The following is a 20,679-nucleotide window of genomic DNA, read 5'->3' on the forward strand; positions in this document are numbered from 1 at the left end:
TAGGCAGGACAACCTTCATCTCCAAGGGCTAAGTAACTTGTTAAGGGGAACATCTTTTAAGTGGCAGAGTCAGGACTGCCTCCCAAATCTGCCCCTCTCCACGTACCACTGTGCCTCCTGACAGGCCAGTATTAGGTTCCTGCAAGAATCTCAGCCATGTTCCAGGCACCATAGAAAAGACAAGAGATCCCTCCCTAACTCACTTAAAACCTTTTTGTGGCCTCCACCAAGGAAGGAAACTCAGAGAGCTACCCCAGGTATGCACCAAAACAATAGCAATAGGAGACTGCCAGTGACTCAGGGCCCGAGGGTTCTTTCTGCCTAGAACTTCCCGTGGAGTTGGCCAGGGATGGAGAGGGCTGTGGGCTACAGAGGTCAGGAGAGGCTCTTGGAAGAGGAGGAGGTAAAGTGGGCCTTGAAGGACATGGCATTTATTCTAGGGTCTGCCCCTTCTTCAATTGTGATCATTGGGCTAGAATGCACGCTGCATCCTAGAAGTGGATCCAGACAGCCCCCAGCCTATAGTCCTGCTCAGACTGGCCAGTGAACCTTACAGAGCACACCTGTGCACACAGCGGATGGGGCCTGTGTCTCTGGTCTTTGCCTCATCCTCACCACTGCCACAACGGACTTTCCTTGATTCCATTGCTTCAGAGCTGACCCCAAGAAGGGGTCTTGTCCTGAGTAGTTTCCAACCTTGTCTCCCCTGATCAATGGAAAAACCCGTAGCCAGAAAGGTAAAATGAGACAGGGGCCCCAGGTTCTAAAGCCCACTGAAGAGCTCTGAGATTTGGGACATCTCATTTTATTCTCAGACTCGCTTACCTCATTTGTTTGATTAATATAATCATTTGTGATTCGTATAAGGAGGTAAATAGGCTAGGAGGCACACATTCTTTAGGAAATCTTGGCATCCAGATGTACGTTTGCAAAGTCTCATCTTGGCTCATATGTGGAGATGAAAGGCAGAGCTCATGGTTTGTTTTCTTTTTTTTTTAATTAAAGGTATTATTTATTTGAGAGAGAGAGAACACAAGCAGGGGGAGTGGGAGAGGGAGAAGCAGGCTTCCCTCTGAGCAGGGAGCCTGATGTGGGGCTTGATCCCAGGACCCCGGGATCATGACCTGAGCTGAAGGCAGACACTTAATGACTGAGCCACCCAGGTGCCCCAGAGCTCATGGTTTCATTGTGAATATCATCAGGATGAATGGTTGCTGGGGACAAGGGATGCCCAAGAGAGGGGGTGCCTGAGGGCATGGAGGCTGCTCACAGAAGACCCCCAACCTGAGGTGAGGCATGGAGGACCATGGATGAGAAAGCCGCACCCCAGGGGTGGGAGGGAGCAGAACATGGTTGGCAAATACAGAGGAGTTGTGCAGAACTGGGCCCACCTAGCCAAACTCACACCAGCTACCAGAGACTCCAGCTCTATGTTATAGGAAGTGTCGTGAATAACCAAGTTATATCCACCTGGATTTCTGTGATCGTTTTTCTTATTTTCAAATGCCCTTATGTGTGTTGAGAAACAGTCTGTCTTTATCTCTGGGCATTTCTGCTCAAGTGATGACTGGTCTAATAATGTTGTGCCCTGAGGCAGGAGGTGGCATCTTGATCCTGGCTGCACCCATTGCAATCTCAGGTAATAAGCACCTATTGCTTTGGGCCTCAGTTTCCCCAGCCATAAAGTGGAAATAATACCTGTCCCATCCACCCCATGGGAGATCAGAGGTGATCGCGATCCACTTGAAAGGGCATTGGGATGTTGCAGGCAACTTTAAACTCTACGAGGGCAAGGAGTAGCAGACCAACCAGTACTTGAAAGCACCTTAACTTTGTGCTAATATTGTGACCCTTGAGCTCTCAGAGCCCCGTTTTCTCATCTGTTTGTTGGGGATAACAATACCCTCATCACAACATCGGGCCCTCACTGGGCTGCTGCAAATTAAGGTAATGTGTGTAAAGCCTCTAACACAGTGCATGGCATATAGAACACAAAGCTTAAACAGTGGCAGCTGTTAGAATGCTTATAATCATCAGACTGGTTACAATCATCACATATGTGAGTATAGATATTTCTGGCAGGTAGACCCAATTCTTTTGTGGAATTCCCTTCCCCTCTTTTTCACTATAGTAGTTCTCAGTACCTCAATTAAAACCTAGAACCCACCTCGCTAAGCCTTCTTGGGGCCCTAGATGAAGAGCATTGCCTAAGAGCCCATGTCTTAGTCTCCCTGCATTTTACCCCATTCTGGCTCTGGGAAGGACAGTCCTGTGTGCTGAGTGTGCCTGTTCCCCCATTCCCTCTAATGCAGGGTAAGCTGCTGGCGGGAAGCCTGCCTAATCATTTGTGTAGGAACTTAGGATGCTCTGATAGCAAACTTCCAATTGCTTCTTTGCCTGAAATCTTCAGAGGAAGTGTGCAGAGCGACATGTTATGAGTCCAGCTTTGCTAACCAGTGAAGGCGCGTGGAGGGTGCTGTGCTAATTAGCATGCTGTCTCCCTCACGGAGTGCCTTTGTGCTGTCAGCTTCTGCTTGGTAGATACTAAACATTGTTAGGGCAAATGATATGATGACTGACAACTTAATAGATGTCTTCTTGAGCTGAACGTGCTCCCCTGTGCTCCAGCCAGATAAAATTAACAGAAGCCTTTAAGACCATCCTTTTTCAGGCTGAGGCTTGCATGAGTGATGTGCTTGCAAGGGCCTCCCTACTCACGTGAAAGGCATGGAACTAGGTCTGATTAAAGATCAGGGGATTGGACGTTTGTCAACAGGCTGCCGGCTGACTTACTGGAGAATGGATATTTCCTCAGTTATTTCTGATGACAGCTAAAAATTATAAAGGGTTGTGACAAATACTATTCTTGTTAATGTGAACAGGCCTCCAAATGAGGGATGACATTAAAAGCAATCTCCTTAGGAGATTGCATACTTACTCTGATTACATGGAAAGTACTTACATGGCTTTTTCCCCCTGCTTCTTTTAAAAAAAAGATTTTCAGAGCCCATAAAACCAAAAATACCAAAGTAGTGCAGCTTGGGTTGGCCAGATTAGGCTCAAAGTGCAATTTTTTCTGGAAGTTAGGTGAGGTTGGACCCCTCTCTCTCACACGCTTTTTTTTTAATTAAGATATAATTGATATATAAATACACACACATTTAATGTACATATCTGATGAGTCTGGACATATACATACACCTATGATACCATTACCACAACCAAGGCACTAAGCATATTCATCACCTCCAAAATTTTCCTTGTGTTCTTTTGTGGCTTCTTCTTCTTCTTCTTTTTTTTTTTTTTGTAAGAATACTTAACATATGATCTATCCTCAATGTATTTTAAGGTGTTATACGCAAATAATGAATCATGGAACACTATGTCAAAAACTAATGATGTACTGTATGATGACTAACATAACATAAAAAAAATAAAGTGCACTATATTGTTAACTATAGATGCTGTGTCGTATAGCAGGTCTCTAGAACTTAATCATCTTGCATAACAGAAACTTTATACCCATTGAAAAGCAATTCCCATTTCTCCCACCCCACAACCCCTGGAAACCACCATTCTATTCTTTTTTTGTGAGTTTAACTCATTTAGACGTCTCATATAAGTGGGATCATGCAGTATTTGTCCTTCCCTAACTGGCTTATTTCACGTAGTGTATTGTCCTGTAAGTTCATCCGTGGTGTCATAATGGCAGGATTGCCTTTTTGAAATCTGAATTATAATGGATAAAGAAGATGTGGTACACACACACACACACACACACACACACACACACACACACACACACACACACACACACACACACACACCTTGGGCTCCTCTTTACATCCCCAGCCCCATGCTATGGTGTGCCTGAAATTCAGTCACACTAAACCATCTTTATTCACCCAACAGGCTACATATCTCCTGCCTCTGAGCCTTTGCACACAGCTTTTCTTTTGCCTGAAACAAACAGCTTCCCTTTCTTTTGGACTCGCTAACTCCTTGTCATCTTTGAAGAAACATTTCAACTTCTGTCTTCTGTAAACAAGTCCCATACCTCCAGTTATCCCCCAGGAAGACCATTTGCTACCCCTGTATGCATGAAACTCCTCGTCTACTCTTTGGTGGCTTTATCATCTTGGAGGAGTTGAGTTAGGGGTTTTTCCCCCCACACTGTGATTTCTTTTAGATGAGAGGACATATTTTTACTAAACCCTCTGTAACTCTGCTTCTAGCAGAGCATCTGGCACATGGTGTCACCTCAGTAAATGTTTAATTCAGTGACTTTAGACAGCTATAAATAGGAAGCATGAGTAGGTGGACAGAGTTTGGGCTATGACATGAGAGAAATGTGATTTCAGATTCCTTCTCTGGCCCACAGGAGTCAGGGAGCTGTGGGGAGACCTCAACGTCTCTGTGCCTATGTCTTCTGATCCACATATGAGAGAAAATGATTCCTAAGGACATAGGGTTTCTGAAAGAAATAAGGGCATCAATCAGTTGCTCTGTACAGCACATATGGGCCGTTGTGAAGCATTTGCTGGAAGGATCATAGCTTCTCAAGGCAGTTCTCAGAGAGAAGCTCTCCAATGGTTCCAGCAAGGCTGAATCATTGGAATAAGTGCATAGGCTTCCCCAGGGGACTACTTAGAAGAAATCTCTCTCAACTGTCTCAAAGGACACTGGTGTGTGGTGGGAAATGCAGCTTTGCTTCCCACTACTGAGGCTCATGCTCAAATAGCACCTTGCCCAGGGCTGCTTCAGCCCCAGCCTCCAGCCCAAGGGCCCTGGTAGCAAACTGTAATGCATTTCCAGCTTTGTCTGCATGTTCTGATCAAACCTCTGCAGTTTAACAAGCTCCACGCAAGATTCCAGTGCCTCTTCCAAGCACAGGAAGGTTTTTTGGGTTCAAAGAATATCATTCCTGGAGCTGGTAGAATGATCTTTCTGACACAACCCACCCACGTGGGGCAGATGGTGTTATAAAACATTCTGCCGATGAAAATCATTGCCCGTGAGTGAGATGGCCCAGCCTCCACGATGGCCTGCCGTTTCAAAAACGCTTTTCCATAAGAAGCCTCTTTTGTTTCTGGGAGGGACCTGGACATGTGGTTTGGCCATTGTGCAGACTTGGGAAGACCTGCCCCCAGGACCCCCCAAGCCCACGTGTCACTGCCTGGTGAGGTATAATTTCCTACCCTCCCTGCGGGTTTAGAAAGTCTGTTGAAAACTATATACAAAGAGGCACAGAATCCATTACAGAAATGAAAATAAACAAAACTGGCGAGAAGTGGAATTTAATAAGTTCAGCTAAGCGTATAATAACTTACGATAACTGGGCTGCCCTGAAGTTGCTGAACCACGTGATAAGGGAGGAGTTTAAACTGTAGTTAAATGCAGTGTGCAATGCAGGTTGTTTTTATTAGGAAAAGGGTATTATAGAAATAGCAAAAGCTCAGCAAAGTGTTGTTAGGGTGTCTCTGAAAAGCAGGAGGGCTAGGTAATTCAGACGAGGCTGGAGAGTGAGCAGCTCCTGGGGAAGGGAAATGAAGGGGTTTCATGGAGGAGGCAGTGCCACGCAGACCAACAGGGAGCACTTCTCCTCCCCTAAGGCTCCTTGAGGTTTTGATAAATAAAGCAGGTAGGTAATTCAGAGGAAGTTCAACTGGGGAAGAGAAAACTAGAAAGAAATTGTGTTGCATCTACAAAGTAGCAAAAGTAATCTAGTAAACATATTACTAGCAACACTGAAGAAAGTACCTTAATCCGAAAGAGGTAATAGCACTGGGAATAAGAGTTTTTCATGTGCTAGAATGGAACAGTGAGGGAAACCTTGCTGGGCAGTTGGAATATTTAAGTAAGTTTAGAACCTGAGACTAATGACAATGACATCATCCACTCCTTCTTCCTGCACCACCTCCTTCCAGCCCTCCAGCAATAGCACGACCTGGGAATGCAGCCTTCCTTGCAGAACACTTCCACAGTCACCTGTGCATTTATTCATCAACATTATTTAGTACTTGCTAGGTAGCAGGCTCTATTGCAGGTGCTCAATATACAGAGACAAAGTACACACCTGACGCTCTGAAAGGAACTTGTCGACTCTCAATCTGTTGAGTGAATTAATGAGTGAATGGATGGAAGGATGAATAGGTGAGCTGAATTGGACATGACCCTTCCTTAGCAGAGGCCACAGTCTAATAGCTGGAAACAAGAAGTACAACAAGACTACTTCCATGTACTCAGATAGGAGTCTGTACGGGGCCCAGTGGTCCCCTGGGGAGTGAGCCACTCACCCTTGGAAGTCAAGGAGAGCATCCCAGAGGAGGATGGAGGCATCGTGAGGCCAAGCCTTCTAAGATGACTTTCCTATCTTATGGGCACCTTGGTCCTTGCTTGTAGCCCCACACATAGGCCCACCCCTTTAGGGAGTCCTGGGTCCTAGGAATGATTCAGCTTCTCTGATGGTCCCTTTGCCCAACTGCTTGCACACTTTGCCCTTTGCTGCCTGATCAGTCTGTTTCTGGCTACCGTAGGGTAACTGTCCCACCTGATCCAGCCTGTGGCCAAGGACCCAGCCCTGGTGCCAGCTCCAAAGTCTAGCCGTGTGATTGACCCACACTCCCCATAGATGTGACAGGGTCCCTGCAACATGGTAAGTAGGTAGCTTGGTCACTTTAAAATCATCGTGTGTCAGGGAAACAAATGAAGGTCATTCCAGAAACATTTGGAACTCATAAAGAGGATCATGGTAAAAGCAAACAGATGCGTGGGAAAGGACAGGATTAAAGCAGGGGTGCAGGGTCTACCACACTGCTTGTGCAGCTGCTCCTTACCACCCACTATGGTCCCTGGGCTATGTCTGAGGAACCCTGGAGCTGCCTAGAACTTTGTGAGGACCACAGAAAGTCCTCCGCTTCCAGTTGGAGGCCTGGGTAAGGAAGGTAAAGACAGCAATTCTTGTCACAGGGCACAAGGAGAGCTCAGAGAGCTCACTTAGCTGGTGAGGGTGGGGTGGACTTCTTTTTTCCTAAAGCCTTTAATTGCTAATGACTTTGGATTTGTTCAAGTGATTCTTTGTGCTCAACCTTTTTTTTGTTCAAAGTCATTACTCACTGTGTTTCGTTTGGGTATTTGAGACAGCCCAGCCTGGCATATTTCCCATCATGGCACTTTATAAATGTTCATGCTGATTAGAACTTTTATTTTTCATAAGACCCACGAATGTAATGATAATGCAAGTAATAGTCCATATCTAATGGCTTCTTGTCCAAGGCTGAGGGAATTTGTTTAATGTAGTTAGTGCCAAACTTCTAAAAGAAAACTATTTAAGCTTTTGCATTCACTTATGCATTTTTATGAATCTCTAGGTAATAAAAGGGAATGGCTCATCTGGAAAGTTGGGAGACAAAGAAGTTCGGGTCACTTGTGATGACATTTTTGATTGTCTCTATACCATTTTCTCATCACAGACCTGCTAGAAACTTCCAAGTTCTAGGCCAATGACAGGATGAGGAGACTGTGAGTGTGGAGCTGGAAGTTTGAAATACCTGGGTCTGTTCCAATGTGGTGGAACTATACCACTTGGTGGCCCATAAGCAAGTCATGGGTACAACTTCCTGCTGGTGGACAGGGGCTCATTGGGGGATGGAGCAGTGGAGTGTTACCCTCCAAGCCAGAAAGAGGCAATCCTTTGTCGAGCAATCCTAAAAGACTGGAATCCTTCTCCAGAGCCTGACTGAAATCAATAGAGAAGCTCATAAGGCTACCCCACACACCATGAGCCCTTTCTTCTCATCCTGAGCCCTCCACCCCCTTAGTATTGTCCACTTCTGGCCATCCCTCGTCTCCATCTGTGTTCTCTTGCGCATATTCCCCAAAACCCGCTCTCAGTAAATCCTGAGGGTGAATAACTATAGTTCATGGGTCCACTGTCCCAGAGGTGCTGGCACAATAATCATGAGCTTTAACGGTGCAGTGAAACACTTTGGGCACAGGAAAAGGATTTCCAAACTGAGAAAGAATGGTCTGAGGAAAATTTATGTCACTGAAATCATCTGAGAATAGGGATTCCACTTCACCATGAGCAGGGTTGTTAGACAAAATACCAGGCACACAGTTAATACGAACATCAGATAAACAGCCAATGACTTTTTAGTAGGAGCATGTCCCAAATATTGTATGGACATACTTATACTAAAACAATCATTTATTGTCTATTTTAAATCAAATTTAACTGGGTATCCTATTTTTTTGAAGATTTTATTTATTTGAGAGAGAGAATGAGAGAGAGAGAGAGAACACAAGAGGGGGGAGCGGGAGAGGGAGAAGCAGACTCCCCGCTGAGCCGGGAGTCCGATGCGGGACTTGATCCCGGGACTCCAGGATCATGACCTGAGCCGAAGGCAGTCGCTTAACCAACTGAGCCACCCAGGTGCCCTGGGTATCCTATATTTTTATTGGTTAAATTAGACAACCTCATTAGTCCTAGCCTCGGTACCACCTCCTAGGGTCCTGAATATAACCTAGGATGAGGCAGTGTCCCAGTTACAAAGTGGGTACAGGTGGGTAACATGGTGGCACACTTCATTCACACCCAGACTGACCTGAGCATACTGCTTCTACCTTCTGATCTGGTTATGTCAATGAATCATGGTCTGTTGTGTGCTCTGTCTATGGTAGGTGTGGGGACACAGGTAAGGCCTTCCCCACTTGCTTGGAAGGAATGAACACTGCATAAGCTGTGAAACCATAACTGAGTTCAAATCCAGCATGTGCTACTTTGGTCACATGATATTCTCCATGCCTGTTTCTCATCTGTAAAATGGAGACAATATCTACATCTTGGGTCGTCATAAGTTTTCAAAGTGAAACTTGGAATGCAGCTGTGTAGTGAACCCTGCAATGTGCTACCTAGACCCCTTTCAGTAAAGTACCAGTTGCCCCAGCTGCTGGGAGAAGTCTTGGAAGAAACAGCTTTCAGCTGTCAGCCCCTTCGGCATTGCTGCAGCTGCAGGGAGGGGCATTGCCCAAAGTTAATCCCTTTCCTAGGGTGGCCCCATGCAGGGACTGATGAATTCAAGAGTGTAAAGACGCCATCCCTCTCAGACCAGCCCAGGACAACCTGGAAAGGGCCATTCAAACTCTAGAGCATCACTGGGGTTTGTTGAGCCTGCGTCACAGCTTCCCGTCTCCCACTGCCCTTCCTGCTTCCTCCTCTCCTCTATAGCTGTTGATAGCAAGGGTACTCCTAAAGAAACATCATATCCAGTAAACGCAGTCTTAGGGTCTGCTTCCCAGGAAATTCAGCTTGCAACAGCATGGTACAGTTCCCAGCACAAAGTATAGGGTTTAACCTGCAGAAAACTTTATAACAACAACAAAAGAATGGCAACAGTATGGTCAAACATACAGTACTGATCTAGCTTTACATGGCATCTCCCGCACTTTCTTAGAACAGTCCTCCTTCCTTGTGGTGATGTCACTGACATTACATTGTGATGAATGCAAGACCTGTGCCTGGCCCTCTGCCTCACTTGGTGGTTGACACGGGTCTGGAAACATAGCAGGTGCTCAGTAAGTGCTTGGGCAACATATAACTACTTGGCCTCAGAAGATCAGATGGAGCAGGAAACTTTTGGAAAAGTCATTTACAAATCTACATAGCTTCAGGAGAGTTTGCCTATAAGCAGTGTGCAAAAGTGATCTGTGAGTGGTTGCAGCTGAAAGTGAGGGGCTTGGCGATACCCTTGGCCCATAAAACGAGGTCATGTAGGAAGAGTGGCAAATCCCCCAGAGCTCCTAGCAAATGGTGGGAGAGAAGCTTATGGCAGGGCTGGAGAGAGAGCAGGGCATGCACAGGAAACTTAAGGTGTCAGGGGAGATTAGGCAATGAGTGGGAGTCAGAGCAAGTAGAGATTACAAAGTGAAAAGCCTGTGTGCCAGGCTGAGTGTGATCTTTATATCCAGGGTGAGGGAGCTCCAGGAAGGAGGGAAGCAGGCGTGGTCTGATCTGTGTTTTAGCGGCTACTCTGCCTGCAGCAGCGAGGATGCTTTGGAGGGTACAATACGAGAGACGGTTGGAGGCAGTTGCCACAAACACTAAGAGCAGTGACGGGGGGCTGGGCCTGGCCTGGCAGTGGGGATGGAAGAGACATTTCCATGAGGGGCACTATGTAGACATGGTAAAACATGAATTAACAGATGAGAGAGAAGGGAGGAAGATGGGGGGCTATCTAGGTTTTTGATCTTCCTTCAGCTCTTTGCCTATCTAGCTCATCATGCAAGAGCCAGCGAGGTCCAGCCCCACCTCCTAAACACCTGCAAAAGTGGATTCCTTATTGACCACCCCCTTCTGAAGTTTCTGCAAAAATTACATCTGAGCTACCTAATCACATAGTTAGAGTTCTGAATCCTCGTCTCAATTTCGGTTATTGGGAGCTTCTCCAAGCATGAAGCCATCCCTTGCCTCCCCCATCACACACATTAGTTCTATAGTTGTTTCTCTGGTGGACCCACACTCAGGCTTGTCTTAGAGTCTCTTCCATTGCAGTTCTCTCTTCTGGAGCATTCTTCATCCCTCTCAGCTTTCAGGTCTCACCTCACCTATCTGTCACTTTTGAATGGTGGTCCCTTCAGCAACCTCAAATAGGTCACTTCCCTCTGACATATATCCTCGTAGGATCTTCTACTCTTTTTAGCACTTACCCCAATTTAATTACTAGTTTAACAGGGCTCCTGGGTGGCTCAGTCAGTTAAGCGTCTGCCTTCGGCTCAGGTCATGATCTCAAGGTTCTGGGATCAAGCTCTGCTTGGTCTGAGATGGATGGGCTCCCTGCTCAGTGGGGAGTCTGCTTCTCCCTCTCCTTCTGCTCCTTTGCCCCTACCCCTGCTCATGCTCGCTCTCTCTCTCCCTCTCTCTCAGATAAATAAATAAAATCTTAAAAAAATAATTACTAGTCTAACTACATAGTGCTGTACCTCTAATACCTAGCAAAGCCCCTCCCCCCATGCCATAGTTACTATATAAATATTTGTTAAATGAATTTGTTACTTATGGACAACATTGTGTACATGGGCAGTGGGGATTCACATTCCATTAGTCTGTTCTTATTTGTGGGTGTAAGCCATTTTGCAAGTTATTTTTGGTTAGATGAAAATCAACCCTCAGGAGTAAGCAGCCCCCATATCCTAAAGGTCTACTTTACAGCTAGTTCCTTTCCCTTGTACTTAAGGAAATCCCATATTCTCCTACTCCATGCTCAGGGGAGTTGGAAATAATCTGCATATCCTAGACATAAATGCTTCATGAATCGAAGAGATACTTACAAAGAACCTGTTATGCACAAGCCCCAGGGACAAGCCCTGAAGCCAAGGTTTGTCCCCACATGCACTAACTTCAGCTCAGAGGATCCCAAAGGAGACTAATTTACCTGTGATTGGAGCCACACTGGCTGTGGAGCTTGGGTGCCTGCCTGGTTTATGTGGTGCCTCAGAGAGCTTGCTTTAGGAGGATTTTGGAATTGCATGCCCGGGCACAGTGTGGGGCTTGTTAAACTCTTGTAGAGGAAGAGATGAGGTTCCAGCTTCCACTGTTGAGAGAAAGGGTCCTGGCACCTTGCTTCCTGCATGGCTCCTCTCAGCTTCATTTCTGGGCCCTGTTGCTCAGGACTGTGTAGGCAGAAGCTCTTTTATGAAGACAGAGGGGTAGAGGAGCAGGTGCACGCATTGGCACAGGGAATACAAGAGGCTGCCAGGCAGTTAAAAAAACAAATCACCCTACACTAAACCATGGGAATGCTCTGCTTTGACTGTCACTCCTCAGGGCTAGAGTCCACCTACCTATGGTAGGAATTTGGCAAGAGCTCTGGCTTGGAGCTTCAGCATTCTGCCTAGCCGTGGTGAAGAGCAGGACTTCCCCATATAGTTCTGGGATAGGCTCTGCTAACTGGTCTCCACCAGCTCAGACCATGTGTGCTATGACAAGAGCTATGAGGGCTGGGTGCACCTGTGTGTGTTTGGGGGGATGCGATTAAAAAGGAAATCAAGGCACAGGTAAATCCATTCTCAAAATCATTACCTCACCCCTGAATTCCTTCTTGGAGAGCCTCATTCTTGGAGGTTAAAAGACCTTTAAAGTTCTAAGATTCTCTCTACACAAAAATAAGAGCCTTGAAATGAAGAGGGTCTGAGCATGATTCATCACTGGTACCTTGGGAACAATACAGAGGGTGGAACGTAGGACAGTGATGGCAGCATGGGAGATGAGAGAAACATCCTGCTGGGAAAGGGGCTTCCCAGAGGGAGCTGAGCTGTGCTAGGAAAGGGCAGAATAAGAAGAAGGAGGCTGGTGTCAGAAAGACACTTTTCTAATCCCACTGACAGTTATGATGGGTGATAGTTCATTCAGTGACTTTGCATGTATTTATTGGTGCTTCCCATGGGCCAGACACTGTTTAAGCTCTGGAGAAAGAGTGATGGACAAAACAGATAAGGTCCCTGCTCTCAGGGTTTCTATTCCAGAGGGGCCAAATAGACAATGAAAAAGTCAAGACTTACAAAAGGTCATTTCAGGTGTGATAATTGTCATGGAAAGAATCAAGGTGTGATAGGATGAGTTGGGCAGTGAGAAGATACTTGAGATGAGGTTTTCTGGAAGGGGTTCTCTGAAGTCTGAGCTGAGAGCTGAATGATGAGGAAGGTGAGTCATGCCATAGCAGGAAAAGCATTCAGGCAGAGGGAAGAGCTAGTGCAGATACCCCAAGCTAGGACTGAGCTTGGTAAATCTGAGGAATAAAAAGGAAACCACTGTGGCCAGGGCGGAGTGGGTGAGGAGAAGTGGTGGAGGGATGAGTCAGGAATGATCTTATACCTCATAGGAAGAAGTTTGAATTTTATCCTAAGTATGGTGGGCAACCTCAAGAGGCTCTAAGAAGAAATGGCCATAGCCTGTTTTATGATCAGATTTTCTTTTTGAAACCATCACTCTGGAAGCTCTGTAGAAAAGGGATTATAGGGGAGAAGAGTGAACACGGAGGCAAATCAGAGGGTTCTTGCAGAGTTTCAAGCAAGAGATGGTATTAGCTGGGGATGGGAGGTTGGCAGGTGGAGAAGAGAAGTTCCACATTTTTTTTTTTAAGGATTTTTTAAAAGATTTTATTTATATGACAGAGAGGAGAGAGCACACGAACAGGGGGAGTGGCAGGCAGCGGGAGGGGGAGGGGGAGAAGCAGGCTCCCCACTGAGCCAGGGAGCCCAGTGCGGGACTCGATCCCAGGATCCCAGGATCATAACCCCCAGCCAAAGGCAGACGCTTAACCAACTGAGCCACCAGGCGCCCCTGAAGTTCCACGTGAAGTTCCCACGTGAAGTTCCACGTTGAAGTTCCACATTCTATCATGTTGATGTAGAAATGGCAGAACCTGCTGATGGTTTATGTGTGGATATGGAAGGACTGTTGGTTTAGAGAAAAGAAGGAATCAAGGGCCCTCCTGGGGTTTCTGCCTTGACAGCAATAATGGTGCCCTTTTCCAAGATATGGTGCCCTGAGGTGAGGAGCAGGCCTAGGAGGAAATCAGAAGTTGCCTCCTGTTCCAAGTGGCAGGTTCAGGTTTCCTGAACATTTGAATAGGAATGATAAATTATACCTAGTTAGGGATTCATCTTTGAGAAAAGAGCATGCAAATTATATTCAAAGCTTAATGTCCTTGCTTTCTCCCAAAGCCAGGGGCTGGGTCTAGAGCAACCTGAGTCTGCCTAGGAATTGTTTGCTTGCTACATTGGAAAACCTAGAGGATAATAGCCACTATGCAAGTACCACCTTCAATCCAATTCATTATGCATTTGCTAAGTGCCCACTATCAATGATGCCCACAGTCATGGAACCACCCTTAAGTCAAGGGATTCTAAAATTTCAAGACAGAGGCATGAAGGTTCATTGCATTATGATTATGATCTGTCTCAAAAACCATTTCTAGATTGTAGCCCCAAGCTATAAGAGTAAAAGCTGATTTTATGTCCTTATTCATGCTTCCTCTCTTCCTTTCTGAAAACACATTTATTACCAACACTCCTGAGGACAATCTTATTTATCTTCATCTTGCCCTACATTCTCAGCATAGATACCTAGGCTGGATATATAATGTTCTTTGCATTCCATAGACCCCCACACCCCCCACCCATGTCCACCACTTCTCCTAGGAGAGGGATGGCAAATGGGTTTCATTTAAGAGTTACTTCTTTTTTTTAAATTTGCTTATGTTATGTTAGTCACCGTACAATACTTCATTAGTATTTTTTTTTCCAGTGTTTAATTTTTTATTGTTATGTTAATCACCATATATTACATCATTAGTTTTGGGTGCAGTGTTCCATGATTCATTGTTTGTTCATAACACCCAGTGCTCCATGCAGAACGTGCCCTCCTCAATACCCATCACCAGGCTAACCCCTCCCCCCCCCCCCCCCTAGAACCCTCAGTCTGTTTCTTTCTTTCTTTTTTTTTTCTTGATGTAGTGTTCCATGATTCATTGTTTGTGCATAACACCCAGTGCTCCACGTAGAACGTGCCCTCTTTAATACCCATCACCAGGCTAAACCCATCCCCCCACCCCTCCTCCCCTCTAGAACGCTCAGTTTGTTTTTCAGAGTCCATCGTCTCTCATGGTTCGTCTCCCCCCTCCGACTTACTCCCCTTCATTCTTCCCCTCCTGCTATCTTCTTCTTTTTCTTTTTTCTTAACATATGTTGCATTATTGTTTCAGAAGTACAGATCTGTGATTCAACAGTCTCATATAATTCACAGCGCTCACCATAGCACATACCCTCCCCAATGTCTATCACCCAGCCACCCATCCCTCCCACCCCCATCACTCCAGCAACACTCAGTTTGTTTCCTGAGATTAAGAATTCCTCGTATTAGTGAGGTCATATGATACATGTCCTTCTCTGATTGACTTATTTCACTCAGCATAACACCCTCCAGTTCCATCGACGTCATTGCAAATGGCAAGACCTCATTCCTTTTGATGGCTGCATAGTATTCCATTGTGTATATATACCACATCTTCTTTATCCATTCGTCTGTCGATGGACATCTCGGCTCTTCCCACAGTTTGGCTATTGTGGACATTGCTGCTATACACATTGGGGTTCACGTACCCCTTCGGATCCCTACATTTGTATCTTTGGGGTAAATACCCAGTAGTGCAATTGCTGGATCGTAGGGTAGCTCTATTTTCAACTGTTTGAGGAACCTCCATACTGTTTTCCAGAGTGGCCGCACCAGCTTGCATTCCCACCAACAGTGTAGGAGGGTTCCCCTTTCTCCGCATCCCCGCCAACATCTGTCGTTTCCTGACTTGTTAATTTTAGCCATTCTGACTGGTGTGAGGTGGTATCTCATTGAGCTTTTGATTTGGATTTCCCTGATGCCGAGCGATGTTGAGCACTTTTTCATGTGTCTGTTGGCCATTTGGATGTCTTCTTTGGAAAAATGTCTGTTCACGTCTTCTGCCCATTTCTTGTTTGGATTATTTGTTCTTTGGGTGTTGATTTGATAAGTTCTTTATAGATTTTGGATACTAGCCCTTTATCTGATATGTCATTTGCAAATATTTTCTCCCATTCTGTCGGTTGTCTTTTGGTTTTGTGGACTGTTTCTTTTGCTGTGCAAAAGCTTTTTATCTTGATGAAATCCCAATAGTTCATTTTTGCCCTTGCTTCCCTTGCCTTTGGCGATGTTTCTAGGAAGAAGTTGCTGTGGCTGAGGTCGAAGAGGTTGCTGCCTGTGTTCTCCTTTAGGATTTGGATGGACTCCTGTCTCACGTTTAGGTCTTTCAACCATTTGGAGTCTATGTTTGTGTGTGGTGTAAGGAAATGGTCTAGTTTCATTCTTCTGCATGTGGCTGTCCAATTTTCCCAACACCATTTGTTGAAGAGACTGTCTTTTTGCCATTGCACATTCTTTCCTGCTTTGTCGAAGATGAGTTGACCATAGAGTTGAGGGTCCATTTCTGGGCTCTCTATTCTGTTCCATTGATCTATGTGTCTGTTTTTGTGCCAGTACCACACTGTCTTGATGATGACAGCTTTGTAATAGAGCTGGAAGTCCGGAATTGGGATGCTGCCAGCTTTGCTTTTCTTTTTCAATATTCCTCTGGCTATTTGGGGTCTCTTCTGGTTCCATACAAATTTTAGGATTATTTGTTCCATTTCTTTGAAAAAAGTGGATGGTGTTTTGATGGGAATTGCATGAATGTGTAGATAGCTCTAGGTAGCATTGACATCTTCACAATGTTTTGTTCTTCAATCATGAGCATGGAACGTTTTTCCATTTCTTTGTGTCTTCTTCAATTTCTTTCCTGAGTATTTTATAGTTTTCTGAGTACAGATCCTTTGCCTCTTTGGTTAAATTTATTCCTAGGTATCTTATGGTTTGAGTGCAATTGTAAATGGGATCAACTCCTTGATTTGTCTCTCTTCTGTCTTGTTGGTGTATAGGAATGCCACTGATTCTGTGCATTGATTTTATATCCTGCTACCTTACTGAATTCCCTGTATGAGTTCTAGCAGTTTTGGGGTGGAGGTCTTTTGGGTTTTCCACATACAGTATCATATCATCTGCAAAGAGTGAGAGTTTGACTTCCTCTTTGCCGATTTGGATGCCTTTGATTTCTTTTTGTTGTCTGATTGCTGTGGCTAGGACTTCTAATACTATGTTGAATAGCAGTGGTGAGAGTGGACATCCTGCCACGTTCCTGACCTTAGGGGAAAAGCTCTCAGCTTTTCCCCCTTGAGAATGATATTCGCTGTAGGTTTCTCATAGATGGCTTTTATGATATTGAGGTATGTACCCCTCTATCCCTATACTCTGAAGAGTTTTGATCAAGAAAGGATGCTGTAGTTTGTCAAATGCATTTCTTCTGCATCTATTGAGAGGATCATATGATTCTTGTTCTTTCTTTTGTTAATGTATTGTATCACATTGATTGATTTGCGGATGTTGAAACCAGCCTTGCAGCCCAGGGATAAATCCCACCTTGGTCATGGTGAATAATCTTTTAATGTACTGTTGGACCCTATTGGCTAGTATTTTGGTGAGATTTTTGCATCCATGTTCATCAAGGATATTGGTCTCGTAATTCTCCTTTTGGATGGGGTCTTTGTCTGGTTTGGGGATCAAGGTAATGGTGGCCTCATAAAATGAGTTTGGAAGTTTTTCCTTCCATTTCTATTTTTTGGAACGGTTTTCAGGAGAATAGGTATTAATTCTTCTTTAAATGTCTGATAGAATTCCCCTGGGAAGCCATCTGGCCCTGGGCTTTTGTTTGTTGGGAGATTTTTGATGACTGCTTCAATTTCCTTAGTGGTTATAGGTCTGTTCAGGTTTTCTATTTCTTCCTGGTTCAATTTTGGTAGTTGATACATCTCTAGGAATGCACCCATTTCTTCCAGGTTATCTAATTTGCTGGCATAGAGTTCCTTATAATATGTTCTTTTTTTTTTTAAAGATTTTATTATTTATTTGAGAGAGAGAGAATGAGAGATAGAGAGCATGAGAGGGAAGAGGGTCAGAGGGAGAAGCAGACTCCCTGCTGAGCAGGGAGCCCGATGTGGGACTCGATCCCGGGACTCCAAGATCATGACCTGAGCCGAAGGCAGTCGCTTAACCAACTGAACCACCCGGGCCCCCTATAATATGTTCCTATAATTGTTTTGTATTTCTTTAGTGTTGGTTGTGATCTCTCCTCTTTCATTATGATTTTGTTGTTTTGGGTCATTTCTCTTTTCTTTTTTGATAAGTCTCGCCAGGGGTTTATCAATCTGTTAATTCTTTCAAAGAACCAGCTCCTAGTTTCGTTGATCTGTTCTACTGTTCTTTGGTTTCTAGTTCATTGATTTCTGCTCTGATCTTTATTATTTCTCTTCTCCTGCTGGGTTTAGGCTTTATTTGCTGTTCTTTCTCCAGCTCCTTTCAGTGTAGGGTTAGGTTGTGTAATGAGACCTTTCTTGTTTCTTGAGAAAGGCTTGTATTGCTATATAGTTTCCTCTCAGGACTGCCTTTGCTGTATCCCAAAGATTTTGAACAGTGGTGTTTCATTTTCATTGGTTTCCATGAATTTTTTTAATTCTTCTTTAATTTCCTGGTTGACGCATTCATTCTTTAGTAGGATGCTCTTTAGCCTCCATGTATTTGAGTTCTTTCCGACTTTCCTCTTGTGATTGAGTTCTAGTTTCAAAGCATTGTGGTCTGAAAATATGCAGGGATAATCCCAGTCCTTTTGGTACTGGTCGAGACCTGATTTGTGACCTAGGATGTGGTCAATTCTGAAGAGTGTTCCATGGGCACTAGAGAAGAATGTGTATTCCGTTGCTTTGGGATGGAATGTTCTGAATATGTCTGTGAAGTCCATTTGGTCCAGTGTGTCATTTAAAGTCTTTATTTCCTTGTTGATCTTTTGCTTAGATGATCTGTCCATGTCAGTCAGGGGGGTGTTATAGTCCCCCACTATTATTGTATGGTTGTCAATGTGTTTCTTCACTTGTTATTAATTGCCTTATATATTTGGCTGCTCCATGTTAGGGGCATAGATATTTACAATTGTTAGATCTTCTTGTTGGTTAGACCCTTTAAGTAGGATATAGTGTGTTTCCTCATGTCTTATTACAGTCTTTGTTTTAAAATCTAATTTGTCTGATATAAGGATTGCCACCCCAGCTTTCTTTTTGGTGTCCATTAGCATGGTAAATGGTTTTCCACCCCCTCACTTTCAATGTGGGGGTGTCTTTGGGTCTAAATGAGTCCTCTTGCAGACAGCATATGGATGGGTCTTGTTTCTTAATCCAATCTGATAGCCTGTGTCTTTTGATTGGGGCATTTAGCCCATTTACATTCAGGGTAACTATTGAAAGGTATGAATCTAGTGCCATTGTATTGCCTGCAAGGTGACTGTTACTGTATATTGTCTCTGTTCCTTTCTGATCTGTGCTGCTTTTAGGCTCTCTCTTTGCTTAGAGGACCCCTTTCAATATTTCTTGGAGGGCTGGTTTTGTGTTTGCAAATTCCTTTAGTTTTTGTTTGTCCTGGAAGCTTTTTATCTCTCCTTCTATTTTCAATGATAGCCTAGCTGGATATAGTATTCTTGGCTGCATATTTTTCTCATTTAGTGCTCTGAAGATATCATGCCAGTCCTTTGTGGCCTGCCAGGTCTCTGTGGATAGGTTTGTTGCAATCTAATATTTCTACCATTGTAGGTTACATATCTCTTCTGAGCTGCTTTCAGTATTTTTCTCTTTGTCTCTGAGACTCGTAAGTTTTACTATTAGATGTCGGGTGTGTTGACCTATTTTTATTGATTTTGAGAGGGGTTCTCTGTGCCTCCTGGATTTTGATGCCTGTTTCCTTCCCCATATTAGGGAAGTGCTCTGCTATATTTGCTCCAATATGCCTTCTGCCCCTCTCTCTCTTTCTTCTTCTTCTGGGATCCCAATATTCTAATGTTGTTTTGTCTTATCGTATCGCTTATCGCTCAAATTCTGCCCTCATGATCATGTAGTTGTTTCTCTCTCTTTTTCTCAGGCCTCTTTATTTTCCATCATTTGGTCTTCTATATCGCTGATTCTCTCTTTTATAGCCTCATTTATCCTAGCAGTTAGTGCCCCCATTTTTGATTGCACCTCATTAATAGCCTTTTGATTTCGACTTGGTTAGATTTTAGTTCTTTTATTTCTCCAGAAGGGTTTCTCTAATAACTTCCACGCTTTTTCCAAGCCCAGCTAGTATCTTTAAAGTCATGATTCTGAACTCTAGGTCCGACTTCGTACTAATGTCCGTATTGAGTAGGTCCCTGGCTGACGGTACTACCTCTTGTTCTTTTTGCTGAGGTGATTTTTTTCGTCTTGTCATTTTGTCCAGAGGAGAATAGATGAATGAGAGAACAAAATGCTAACAGGTTAACAACGTCCCCAGCAATATACTCTATATAACTCAGAAAAGACCTGAAACCAGGGGGAAAAGAAAGGAAGAAAGAAAGAAAAAAGAAAGGGAAAAGAAAGAAAGAAAAAAAAAAACAAAAAAAGATAAAAACAAAAACAGAACAATACCAGAAAAACCCGAATATGATCAAATATGATCAGGCTAGTGCATAGATCAGTGCTATACACTAGATTTTGGGCATATTTGGTCTGTTAGAAAAAAGTGCCTCCTAAAATTTTTAAAGGAAGAAAGACTTATATTTGTACAAAATAAGGGTTGATACAATGAAGGAATGGAAGATGCCTGTAAAGATGGAAATTATAAAAGATTTTATAAAAGGAATTGATACGATAAGAAGTTGTTTGAAAAAAGAAAGAAGAAGATTTAAAAAAAAAGGGGGGAGAGAATGTGATTAGGCAGGAGACTAGAACAAAGCCATACACTAGTGATTTAGGGTATATTTTGATCTGTTAGAAGAAACTGTATCTCAAAATTTTAAAGAGAGAACAACTAATATATATATGCCAAAAAAGAAGGGTAACTACTATGAAGGGATAGAATATGACTCTAAAAATGAAAAAATAAAAAATGTTTTTTAAAAAAAGGGATTGATAAGATGTTGGTCGAAAAAGGGAAAAAGAAAAAAAAACAGTTAAAAACTTAACTTTGAAAACTAATGAATTATGGTAAAAGAAAGCCATGAA

The 20,679-nt window shown here is 43.9% G+C and overlaps 1 protein-coding gene across 6 annotated transcripts in view; it reads left to right on the top strand.

Annotated features, from left to right (window-relative positions):
• CLSTN2 (calsyntenin 2) overlaps window positions 1–20,679 on the top strand; it is a 647,841-nt gene that overhangs the window by 202,726 nt on the left and 424,436 nt on the right. For 2 of the 6 annotated variants that reach the window (XM_027584723.2, XM_027584720.2), the window contains exon 1: window positions 9,543–9,576. The exons of 1 other annotated variant lie outside the window; for it this stretch is intronic. The gene's annotated coding sequence lies outside the window, so the exon portion shown is untranslated. 3 more of the 6 variants (XM_027584721.2, XM_027584725.2, XM_027584722.2) reach the window with 3 other exon arrangements.

Source organism: Zalophus californianus, chromosome 1 (genome assembly GCF_009762305.2).
Source record: "Zalophus californianus isolate mZalCal1 chromosome 1, mZalCal1.pri.v2, whole genome shotgun sequence".
Classification (NCBI taxonomy): domain Eukaryota; kingdom Metazoa; phylum Chordata; class Mammalia; order Carnivora; family Otariidae; genus Zalophus; species Zalophus californianus.